Source organism: Lytechinus variegatus, chromosome 1, assembly GCF_018143015.1.
Source record: "Lytechinus variegatus isolate NC3 chromosome 1, Lvar_3.0, whole genome shotgun sequence".
In the NCBI taxonomy this organism is placed as follows: Eukaryota; Metazoa; Echinodermata; class Echinoidea; order Temnopleuroida; family Toxopneustidae; genus Lytechinus; species Lytechinus variegatus.
In genome coordinates, this window is record NC_054740.1 from 51,548,136 (window position 1) to 51,561,163 (window position 13,028).

Below are 13,028 nucleotides of genomic sequence, written 5' to 3' on the forward strand. Positions count from 1 at the left end.
AATAAATAAATGCTATTTTTCACGTGGCAAGAATAAAACAAGAACTCTATCTCTCACAATATATTTCTTTCACTTTTTTTCATTTCATCTTTATCGGAAAAATCAAGCAATGCTGAAATCTCCACTTTCATTTTTTTGAAATATTCAAGTAGACGAAATTCCAGTTTTAATTATTAATTTTATTAATATTTCTTTTGTAGGATACCCCCCCCCCCCCGAAATTGGAAAGTAAAAAGAAATCTACATGGTATATATTGTAAATACACATACAGCTATCTTTTCCTGAAGTTGCCGTTTCTCCAGGGATTGTTGCAAGCAATGCAGAAGCAGCTTGCCCGACATGTTGCCAGCTGATGTGTTGGGAGAGATGGATGGGGAGAAAGTTGGATCCTGGTGAGACCGACACAGCTCCTGTTTAAAATTCATTATTACTTTTTAAAGATACTACATTGATGATATTTACAAGCATAACTGAAAGCATCCATGGGCTTAATAATTTAATATGTGAATTATTTACATATTACCCTACCATTATAGGCCTATATTTAAAATTTTCAAATTTTCAAATTTAGCGGCCTCTGAGGTGCTTTTTCTAATTTGTTTCTCTTATCCATTTTGTTTTTACAAATTTAAGATTGTATGCCATAAGATGCATAAGAAACTGTGTCGTGAATTTTCACCGCTTTGCACGCTTGACAAGTAGTTAAATTATTTTATTTGTCAATTTATTTCTATTTAATTCATTCATAATCTTATCTTTTTAATTGTCCATTTACTTGATTATTTTTCATTTAATTTTTTTATCTTTTTGTTATTTTCATTTTTTTCATCTATTTGTCTACTTTCCCTTTATGTATTCCTTGGATCATTCATTCATTTATTTAAGTTTTTGTCTATTCATTCGTTAATAAATTATTCATTTATTTTTATTGTTGCTTATTTATTTTCGCTTATTTATTCATTTACTTTTCATTGATCAATTTATCTATTTACTGTTATTTACTTATCTATTCATTCATTTATTCATTCATTCATCTATCACTCTTCTGTTTGCAAATGTTCTATTAATAATTTTGGTTTACATTCAATTCAGAATTATGGTGTCGTTGATATTTTACATCATTATTGTTCAATCGTAATGTAGTGTCATATCATCTCAGATAAGACAACATATAGATAAGTCTGGAAATTATTTCTTGATTTTATTTTTGTTTCATCTTATTTCATTTCATTTGCATATTTTAATTGCATGTAATTTGCTTACATCCATGGAATTAACCATCGGTGATCTGATGGCCGGAGAAGCTGACCCAGTAGGCCTACGGGAAACTGGTCTCAGGACCCAAGGGGTAGGGGGACGAACAAGTCGATTGCAATACATCGCCAAAATATGTTTCCCGTGATCAAACTAAAAGAAACTTTGTTCTAATATGAGAGAAATCGAAAAGACAGTAGAATTTAAAAGAAAAAAGAGAAATAGAAGTCACGTGACCGGTAGAATGCACGGCGGGCGTAGATCTAACTTAGATGTCCAAAACTTTAGATTTTTTTTTGTAGATTTGTCAAAATTAATCTAGTCTAACTTTAGATCTACAAAGGTGTGTGAAATTAAATTTGTTAGACACTACTTAACAATACCGTATTATGAAGTTCATCGCTTTCCTATATGTTCTTGAATTTAGCATGCCGATCTAAAGTTTAAGATTTGCGAAAATAATAAATCGGCCTAGAGTCTAGGCCTAGGCCTATAAAGTCAGATTCAGAATCAAATGAAACTCAAATTGATATTGATCTATAGTTTAGATCAATCTCAATTTGAATTTGATTTGGAATACATATCGCTCTTTATTCTATATTCTTAGGCACTACTGTAGTCTACCGGCACACACTTTACAAACGGATCGATTACCGGTACGAAAACATGAAATTTGACATGTTGATGTCACATTTTTGTTCACTATATTTTGAATATTCATCATTTTTTTCTTCAAACTTGCTCGAATTATTAAGAAATATCTAACGATATGATACTGACCTGGCAATTAGCAAAAATGACTTGAAAAGTGCAAGCAGAATTAGTGAAAACAGTCAAAAATCTGGCAGTGGGTTCTCGAGAGAGCAAGTTTGCAAAGAGAATGGGGGTTTGTTTACAAACACGTCTTGTTACCAGGCAGGGCGCGTGAGGGGTGCAGCCGTTACCAGGGCGTGGTCACATTTTCGCTGCGCCGTTATTCAGCGCTTGCTTGCTATTGGCGCATTTTCATAAGCGTTCTTTACGCTGTCTGCTGGCTTTGTACTTTCCAAGATTTATATTGTTACGTCATCTTTCAAGGATGGTGTAATAAATGACAATTAGTATGTAACTTTGATTCAACTCATTCTTCATGAAAGGGAGACTGTCTGGCTGGTCTAGCTATATATAGATGATATGGCACAATAAAACTTTGATGAACATTTGAAGAGGATTTTTTTTTAATGGTCTGAGGAAAATTCATTGAAGGTTAAGGAATTTATTATCATTTCAAGTTTCGGAATTGTGACGTAATAAACGAGCAGATTCCCCATATCTTAAAACATAAAATTTATAAGTTTCAAATTTTGAATGGTTCGATGACTTATTCTGGTGTGTTTTTAAGAACGGGTTTAAGAATAGTTTTCTATTGAAATACTGAATGTAAAGTAAAAACTATTTTCAATTTTCGTTGATTTTTTTACTATTCGATATGTAGGAAAGCTGCTCGCATATAACGTCACAAATCAAATGTTTGAATTTCGAACACACTTTACAAACGGATCGATTACCGGTACGAAAACATGAAATTTGACATGTTGATGTCATATTTTTGTTCACTATATTTTGAATATTCATCATTTTTTTCTTCAAACTTGCTCGAATTATTAAGAAATACCTAACGATATGATACTGACCTGGCAATTAGCAAAAATGACTTGAAAAGTGCAAGCAAAATTAGATTCCCCATATCTTAAAACATAAAATTTATAAGTTTCAAATTTTGAATGGTTCGATGACTTATTTTGGTGTGTTTTTTAAAGAACGGGTTTAAAAAAAATTCAATTGAAATACTGAATGTAAAGTAAAAACTATTTTCAATTTTCGTTGATTTTTTTACTATTCGATATGTAGGAAAGCTGCTCGCATATAACGTCACAAATCAAATGATTGAATTTCGAACAACTTTCTTCAATTTTGATGGATTTCTATCAAACCTTCGGCAACATTCTTAATTACTTTTTTTCTGCTATTAAAAAAAATTGTCAGAGTGGGCTGCCCCTTTTAAAGAAACTGTACCCTGATGGGAGAAAACCCCTTCCAGTGGCGAACCTGGCATATTTCATCAGGGGGGGGGGGGGCGGGCGACAAGAATGAGCAAGGTGGGGGGAGTAGTAGGCATGGATGTATATAGGCACATTTTTTTCAAGGGGGGCTGATAATAATTGCGCAAATATCAACTTCACAATTTTCGAGTGAGCGAACATTTTTTCAATTATTAGTCCTATTTAGCCTTTTTACATGATGTGAAACGTGCAAAAATAATACATTACCAATTGGCAATACACGAGGATATTTGAGCGCCTCGCAGTCCCCGTTGACATGCATTTTGCAGCCCCCCCCTCCCCATTCACGTTTTGATGTGTATGTCTGGCAATTGCACTGGAGGTGGGAAAGGTTACCCAGGGGATGCCCAATAAAACAGTTGAGATCTTGCTTCTACTGATATTTGCTATCGGGCGATTGCTCTTTATTGTGGAAATTATTATTTTTTTTGTATATCATTCCAGAAATGTATTGGATCGTGATCGATATATCTCTAATCAAGTGGTGATTGCAATGTTTATATTAACATACTTCTTTTACTCCTCTTTTAAGGTTTACTTTATATTCCCAATTCTGCTGATTGGAGACGTTATGAATAAGGTATTTGACATTTAAATCAGTTAAAAATAGTAATTGCGAGCGCGTAGCGCGAGCTGATTTTTTCTTAAAATGTATACCTAAATCGGTACATTTTGTACACTTAATTATTAATACGATGAGTATCTTCCTTACTAAATTATGCGAGCGCGAGATAAAAATTTGATATTTCGACTTAAGAACTTGATATTCTAAGCACTAGTAAGAAATTGGCTTCTTACTGAAAAAATAATTGATGCGAGCTGAGATAAACTGACTGGATCCTCGCTGCAGGGAAAAGTCCCAGGTTCGATTGAAAAACTTTGTGTATCTCTCGAAAATAATCGAGACCGAGATTTCTGTAGTTGCTTGAAAGACAAAAAACAAAAGAAAAGTGTTTCGAGGAAAACTTTTTTTATCTTATCTTTTGCTGACGTGGAAAGGGGATGTTAGCGTTTGAACTCACGACCTATATATAGATACGGTGTTAGCTTGACAGCTGGCAGCCGTCTGTTTGGTGGATTTTTTTATGTGGAAATTCCACGAAATTGCGGCGTTTTCATTTATTTCTAGATAATTAACTATTGAAGCGTGGTATAGCTCTTTTCCAGGGTTCGGCGTTCTTTTCAGGCAAGGAACCATCTTAAAACATCTTACTTACTTTTGTAGGGAAAGGGGTCAACCACCCGGTGTCATCCAAAATCCAGCTGAAACCACTTTGAGCAAAACCAATTGAAACCAGTTGGCCAACTGGTTTCAATAGGGAAATTGGAAAACTGGTTCCAATTGAAACCAGTTGCCAATTGGTTTCAAGCGGTTCCAGTTAAAACCAATTAGGCACACTGCATCTCAATTGGTTCCAATTTCCCTATCAAAACCAGTTGAATCCAATTGTAACTTACAGTTGGAATGAACTTAATTAGTTACAAATTAATTAACATTTTTACTAACTATTGCTCATGCCAACACAGAAGCATTGTTACCTGTCTATTACCAATAATATAAAGGGCATTGATAACATCCCGCCCCGCCCGAGATCGAGTCCCCTTTAAGGGACAAGTCAACCCCTCCCCAAAAAAGGTATTTGAATACATTAAAAAGGATAAAAATCCAAGAACAACACTGAAAATTTTATCAAACCGGATGCAAAGTAAGAAAGTTATGACATTTTAAAGGTTTGCTTAATAATTCACAAAGTAGCAAATCCCGTAGGCCCATGCACGGATCCAGGATTTCGTAAGGAGGGGGACAAAATTTGACATGACTTTGGCGCCCCAGTGTACTTTTTGAAAAATAGCGCCCCTTCTAAGCTTCCCCGCCAGGCAAACGAAAGTGCCTTAAATGCATTTTAAATTATGTTATTTCATATAGACACGTGATAAAGGGCAAAATCAGGGGCGGATCCCGGATTTTTTTATCAGCCATATTTTCTCCGATCGGCCGCTCGAAGATGATTTCTGGTTTCTTTGAAGGGGTAGTCCTAATAGTCATTTTTTAGCTTTATTCTTATGAATAAATATACATATATGATATCATAATCCTCGAGCTAAATTTTTTTTAGTCTTGTGTATATTTTCCAAAAATTTTGAACATTCTGGGGTGAATGTTTGTTATCCTGAAAAAGATGCACATGCAAATGAATAATTACTACGAACGTGAAGCCCGAGAAGAAATGAACTGATGGAAAAGGTATCTGATAAAGACTGCTTACAGCTAGCCATGCATGAAGACTACATATTTTAAAAGTCAAATAAGGCGAGCGCGAACTAATTTTTTTTACATTTCTACCTTAAGAATGGAAATTCTAAGCACTTTTTGTAACTTAAACAGAATAGGTATATGACTATTTACAATTGATGCGAGCGTAGCGAAAATGTTATGTAGGTACATGACAGATTTTTTCAAAAAATTATTTTCCAAATCTTCCCCTCATCTTATTTCATTCAATCGTCTTCGTCGTCCTCTTATGTTTCCCTTTATTTTCCCCTCTCTTTCCCTTCTTGTTCTTTTGATTTCTTTCTCCCCCCTTTTTTATTCTTGCTCCGCAAATGAAAAAGATGTGTTCATGAAGAAAACAATCTATGAATATTCTGTAATATGACTTTTTAAATATATATAAGCTGGCGCGAATCGCGAGCGATTTTCTATTGTCTGTTTTAGTATTCGGGGAGTTCAATTTCGTTTAACTTCTAATCAGAGTAGGCTCTATTAGAATTATGTGAGCGAGAGCTGTAATTTCTTTTAATAACCTTCTAGGATATTATTGATAAATTCTTGGAAATAATGTGATTTCGAGGGAAATCGATCCAATCTCTTCAGTGGTGTAGCTAGGATTTATTCAGCAGTGGTGCAGGGGGCTTGAACTTTTGTAAGGGGTCCCAAGATTTTTTTTGGGGGGGGGGTACGTACAGACCAAAGCAAAATAAAATCTGAGATTTATTCTCAAAAACGCAATAAGGTTTCTCACAAGGCGCGATCTGATTCTGTACAACAAAAAATCATGTATTTTACCCTGTAAGCGTAAGCAAATGTTATAATGAACACGATGCATATCTAATTTGAAAAAAATATAAAATGATGCGAGCACGAGCTAATTTTTTTTAATGATTTTTTAAAGACATTTCAGTTGTCAGTTTAGAATATAAAAAAAAATCAGCTCGCGCTTCTCGTTTGTATACAAACTGTCAGGACAGGGTGCGTATATAACTAAACAATCGATGAGAGTAGAAGCGCGAGCTGAAAACTTTTGATATTCTAACCTGACTACTGGAAACTTTAAACATGTTTTGAAAAAAAATAGCTGCGTATCTCGTGAATCAAGTAATACGACCTGGAATATTGTTCATATTTCCATCTGAAAATTTTACATTTTATAGATATTAAAAGAACGATTTGTGTATCTTAATGAATGTTTGATGCAAGCCCCAAGCGCAAGCCCAAACTTTATTGTACCGACCTGAAGTGGGAAACTTTCGAGCACTTTTTATCAAGTGTTATTGAGGCTTAATTCGCATCTCACTATATGGATGATGATAATTTAAAGTGAGAGCTAAATATATCTTTTTTTTATCAACCGGAGTTGTAAATCATGATCAACATTTCTATCTAAAGAAAAGCAATAGCAGCCAGGAAATAGGGCTTCATGAGAACCATTATGAAATATATTCTGACAAAATGATGTCACGAAATATAAAATATTGAAACTAATTTATTATAATCTATAGTCAATTAAAAAGAAGTGCAAGAGCTTGCATGTGGGTAAATGCATGATTTTTTTTCGATTGATTGTAGACTGATTGATTGCTAGGTTATAATATAATGATAGATAATGTATTCTGTTTTTACTTTATTAATTATGTTACATACATTTAATAACTATATCATATTGAGTTATTTGTTAAACCGTGTAGCATAACTGAACAGGCCTATCCTTAAAGTATAAGATAAAGAAAACAAATAGATAAATTAATCGATCGATCGATTGATTGATTCATTAATAAATTTTTCATGTATTTCCCTAAAAGGCCCGGGGCGCGGATTCTCCCCCCTCTCAACTTTTCAAGATAAATCCGCCCTGCAAAATTTTTAACCGCGCCGCTTGCTGACTTTTTACTTTCAAACCTCGAACAAGCTTTTGAGACCAAAATATTTTCCAATAATGCCCGGGTACGCGGCCTATATGTAAGTGCATGTCAAACCCAAATTAAATTGCTCCAAAACGTTAATTCAGTCATGTACAAACACAATGCAAATTAATGTGTATTTGAGATACGCAGCTTATAATATATTCAAAACGTGCATTTTCAGATCAGAATATCAAAAATTTTCAGATCACGCTTCGCGCTCACATTTTTAATGTAGGAAAAATCCACTTACACATCCTTTTTATGATTTACAAAACATAAATAGAGTGTTCCGTGTTAGGTCTGATACCACATTTTCTTTTCCTTTTGCGCTCGCATCAATTGTTTAGAATATATCCCGTTCATGATTACAAAGGTGCTTAAAGAATGTAATTTTTTTAGGTAGGAATGTCAAAAAGTTTAAGCTCCCGCTTATCGCTCACATTATTAAATTATTGTATAGTATTCAGGGCTAACTACAATCAATCTAGATCCCTTTTCGATCAGGCCAGAACATAGGCCTATATGAAATATTTCTGCTAGCGCTTCGCGCTCGAAGTAAAGTTAATTATCTAGGTACATAATTAAGCATCTTGTTCAGGATCACAAAACATAGCAGCTCAGAATATTCAATTTTCAGGACAAAACTAAATTTAAAAAAATTAGCTCGCGCTTCACGCTCGCACTATTCAAATAGGGCTTATTTATTGGCGAAAGCCGGATCCGCCCCTGGGTGTCTATTCAAACATAATACAAAGTAAAAGACCGCTAGCATGATGCTTTCTTTCATTTATTTCTGGCAAAATCCAAAAAATTACAAATACAAGAAAATTGAAAGACCGATCTTGGATAGCGAAAAGGACACTGATTCCTATTAAAGGTTAATTTTTCTATCACCGGTCGCCTAGTTTACAAATATCATTACAAACATTAAAATGAATAAAAATACATATACTTAAATGCCATCAAGACGCACCTTTATTCATGTTGTCCAAACCATTCCAAAATGATAGATCTGATTGGTAGAATGACACTTGTTAAGACCAACAATTCATTCATTCATTCATTTATTGGTTTTTGCAACATTTTTCATAACAAAATTCTGGACAAGAAAATATATATCTGAAAATTGACATCAAGATAATGAACAATAGTGTTGTATATAAATCCTCAAACATATCTTACATAAATGAAAATCAATAAGTGGTATTTTCTGTTACACCATAGATAGGATGGTTGCAAGGGTCGTCACAAAAGCAAAGCTTGAAAACGTAACAACCCTGGAAAATATTTTCCAGGGTATTTAAGACCAACAATTGGAAATCTGAAAAGGTATAATCCTTAGATTATTGAAAAGCATGTGCTTTACTTAACAATATTCATTCCATTACCTTGATATTTCAATAACTAAAACAAGGCCCACACTATAGTCTACTGGAACAGATAGAAAATGTCAGCACTGTTGTGTGTAATTTGAAAGACATGGGTATTACACATTTCAAATGACATAATAAGATACAAGATAATTACTTTTGTCTTCGTAAACATGATGATTAAAATCATGAAAGAGACTTACACTGGTATGATTATAGTAAGACAATAGATAAGTTGAAGGGGGGATGCTTTGTATTAAATACAACATTCTTTCATGCACACATTTGGTTTTGCATGTTGTAATAAATATTGATGTAATGCATGCTGGCAAATAAAAAAAATACAACCGAACTAATCAGTTTGCGAAAATAATTGCTAATAGCTTTAGACGAATAAATCAGTTTACGAAATTAATTATTGTTATGTAAGATAAAGTTACGACAATAGTTAAAGAAGTGAACAATCGACACTCATTTGCACTGCAAACACCATACAGGCATTCATTGTTTATCTTAATGATTGTAGACAGTACAAAATAATATGCAACGCTGTTTACTATATGAACCTGACAGTAATATTAAATCTTAAGCAACAGAGTTTAATTTTCAATACCTAATCTTCAATGAATTAAACATGACAGCAAACAGCGTTGTATAAAATCTTAAACAGCGTTTTTACTGTGTACACATGACAAAATATACATAATCATCCGAAAAGTACATTGAACAAAAACGTATGAAAGCACTTAAAATGTTGAAATAAAGCATTAATTTTACGATATCACATAAATTCATATATTTCTTTCAAGTTGCATTGCTGTACTTTGATGGTGTAGCTGGTAAGTTAGGCACACCGATTCATTGAGTTCAGTATCAGGTATTTGGTGTTACAAACACATACATGCGTATCAATACAAAGTTCATACCTTGAAAAAGTCCTGGCAAGTTTCAAATTTCAATAGTAGATATTTTTCACATAAATTTTTGGGCTTCAGTCTCTTCTATCAGATGCCAGTATGATGACTGCCAGAAATTCCAGAATTTCATTTCATTTTCATTTCAAATAAATATTTATTTTCCTCCATTTTACAAAATTTCTTCATTTTTGTTAACAAGAAATCACATGAAATCAATTTCCATAAAGAATATAAATATATTCAACTTATGTGTACAGAGGAAGGCGTAGGTCCCTCGAAGCACATGCTTGTGGCGGGATACGCCTGTGGACATATATAAACCCCTCAAAAAAAGTTCTGCAACTCAAGTTTCAGTGCTAATAAATTTCTTAGTGTGCCATCGTCATATGTAAAAGTGGTATCATTGGAAAGTATGACTATTCCTGTTTACGATCATGTGTCATTTGTAATGCGAGTGTTATCATGAAATACACGGACATGACAAATATGTAAAAAATGAAATGTTGCAAAATTCGTTGCCATGTCATGTTTGAGTTCTGCAACTCAAAGTGCAAGTTTGAGTGCTAATAAATTTCTTAATGTGCCATCATAATGTGTAAAAATGATATCTTTAGAAAGCATGATTATTCTTCTTTACAATCATGTGTCATTTGTAACGCTATAGTGTTATCATGAAATACACAGACATGATAATACGCAGCAATGTTCATGATGTTAGAAATGAAATGTTGTAAAATGCGTCGTTTCCATTAGCGAATTTCCAATTGTATCGAGGATGGACCTTTTTAGATATATACAATACACAAAATATAATATGCTTGATTGAGCATGTTGCACTGCCCACTTGTAGAGCTCGAAGACTGGGTTGCGCAAAAATGCAGATTTTCAAGCTGTGTCCAAAAAATAAGTATTGACCGAGCTGAACAATATTTTTTCATAATTACAAGAAAATCAGAACTGATATTGCAACTTATTTTAACAACTCTGTTAACGAAACTTTTATTTTAACCGTAGGCAAACGTAGCTTCAGGTTGGAGGTAACAGCTAGAACAGAGCTGGGGCATAAAATAAAAGTAAAATAAAAGTAAACAAAGTTTAATTCAAACATTTCCAGCATTATGCTGGTTGATCACGTTTTGTCCTTAAATATCAAAGGGGTTTACATTTCATATGCCTTTCTCCACACTTTCTCCAGCATGACAATAGAAGAAAAGTCAATCATTATGAAAGATTTCTGCCTAAATGAGACAGAAAATCGTGTACAACTCTTGAACGCACACACAGGTCACGGAGTGACCCTGAGTGCAAACAGCTGACTGTGTTACAACTTAGGGGTGATACATTTTCACAATAGGGGTGAGGCAAACTCACTGGAGGGACTTTAATTCACTTATAACACAGAAATGTGTACTACAGTACTCCTGTTGAGTGCTCTGATGGAAATTATATGAGTTCATTTGAACGGGAGGACAAGATTATTGTATATATCGAGTGCATTATGCATAAATCATATACCATTGCGACCCCTGCCTGGCTGATGGTCCAGGCATGACGATCCTGAGTGACGTCACCGATAGAGACCTCAAATGCCAGGAGAGCCCATTCGATAACTGACTTCATCTAAAAAACACGTATTGAAGATAACATCCAATGGGGAAATGGCTTTCATTTTCATGAAATATACATTCCATTCTTCAATAAATCTTTAACCCCGTCGTTAACTGCCCATTCATTCTCGAGCAATGGGGGAATGAATACAGAGTGTCTCAAAGTTTGTGTGAAAAAAGGTGCATTTTCCATAGAACTTCTGAAAAAAAGGAATGCGTAAGGGAAAGATTAGCCCCAAAACACGAATAGATGAGTTAATCAAATGAGATGAATCATAAAAATCAGTGAAATATAGTTTCTCCAGTACTCATTACTGAATACCCCGACTTGATATGATTAATTTTTCCCCCTCTCCATCAACTTTTAAGAAAAAAGGTGCATATTTTCATAAAAATATTATGTGTTATATCGACGGACGCCCGTGCGTACGAGCAGGAGGAAGTCAAATGTCTCGTATTTTTCATAATGTTCATATTATACTCATTCGTATGTTTTACATCCAGTAATGACTTGTTGCATATCAGGTGAAAGCTGAGGTTATGATATTGTAACAGGTCAAAATGAACTGTTTATTGAAAATTCATATATTTTCATTACTCTTAATAATTCGTCTGTAAGTAATAGATGCCTTTAGAGGAAGTGCACAAGAAGTAGTAAAAAAATAGAAATGTTAAACAATCTTCATGCTTTTTAGGAAGTATGATTCACACTCTTTCTGGGTAAGAGTGATGCTGAATGGTCTTTGGGTCAAAACATCACATTCCAGAGCTATGAGCTTGTATGACGTAGATCATTATGGTCAAGGCTTAGCATCTGTGAATGGAGAGTGATGACTGCATAAAAGGGAGAGAGGAGTTTGCTCCAATTCACTCCTGCACTGCACCCCATTCATGGGGCAGGCAGAGAGGCTTCTTCATTTTCGGGTCAGAATTATAGGTAAGATATTATTTTGTCAATTCTGTTAGTTTTGAACAATAGTTTATAAAGTTGGTTAACAATGTATTTTCTATTGTTCGGAATAAGAGGTTAGGATATATTAAAGTGCTATCTATGCTAGCATAGCATATTTGTCTTATTCTAAGGGGTTTTGTGAATTGAATAATTAATTAGTTGTGCATCTGTCTTTGTCACTTCAGATGATTTTTGTGATATTTTATATTAATTACTTGTAATTGTATACTTGATTGTAGTATGTAGTTATAAACATAAAATGTGTTCGGTTCTAATCGTAAAGTAAAACGGTTTAGTAAAATGATCTTTAGAGTTGAAGATTTTGGTTATTGAATTGTAAATTCAATGTTTCAGTTTTGTGTTTTCAGAGTAAAGGGTCACAACGATTGCTTACTATGTGTAATAATTGTTACTTTCCTTTTAAAGGTATTTGACATGACATTCGTGTAGCGGGTGAGGCTATCACGAGAGGAAATAATATGGTCCTCTAGGCCAGATTGCCAGGGTGAGTGGTTATCATTTATAAACCACTGTATTTCAATGCTAATTTGTTGGCATATTTTAATTGTTGGTTGGTAAATTTCACTTAATGGATGTATTTCATTTATTTGTTGGAAGAGTTATCCATAACGATGGAGGAACT

The 13,028-nt window shown here is 33.9% G+C and overlaps 1 long non-coding RNA gene across 1 annotated transcript; it reads left to right on the forward strand.

The window, feature by feature from the left end:
* Positions 1-11,976: 11,976 nt before the first annotated feature.
* Positions 11,977-12,891, forward strand: LOC121416122. Its single transcript, XR_005970103.1, has 2 exons — positions 11,977-12,370; positions 12,812-12,891. It is a non-coding gene; the product is annotated as an uncharacterized LOC121416122 (long non-coding RNA).
* Positions 12,892-13,028: the final 137 nt, after the last annotated feature.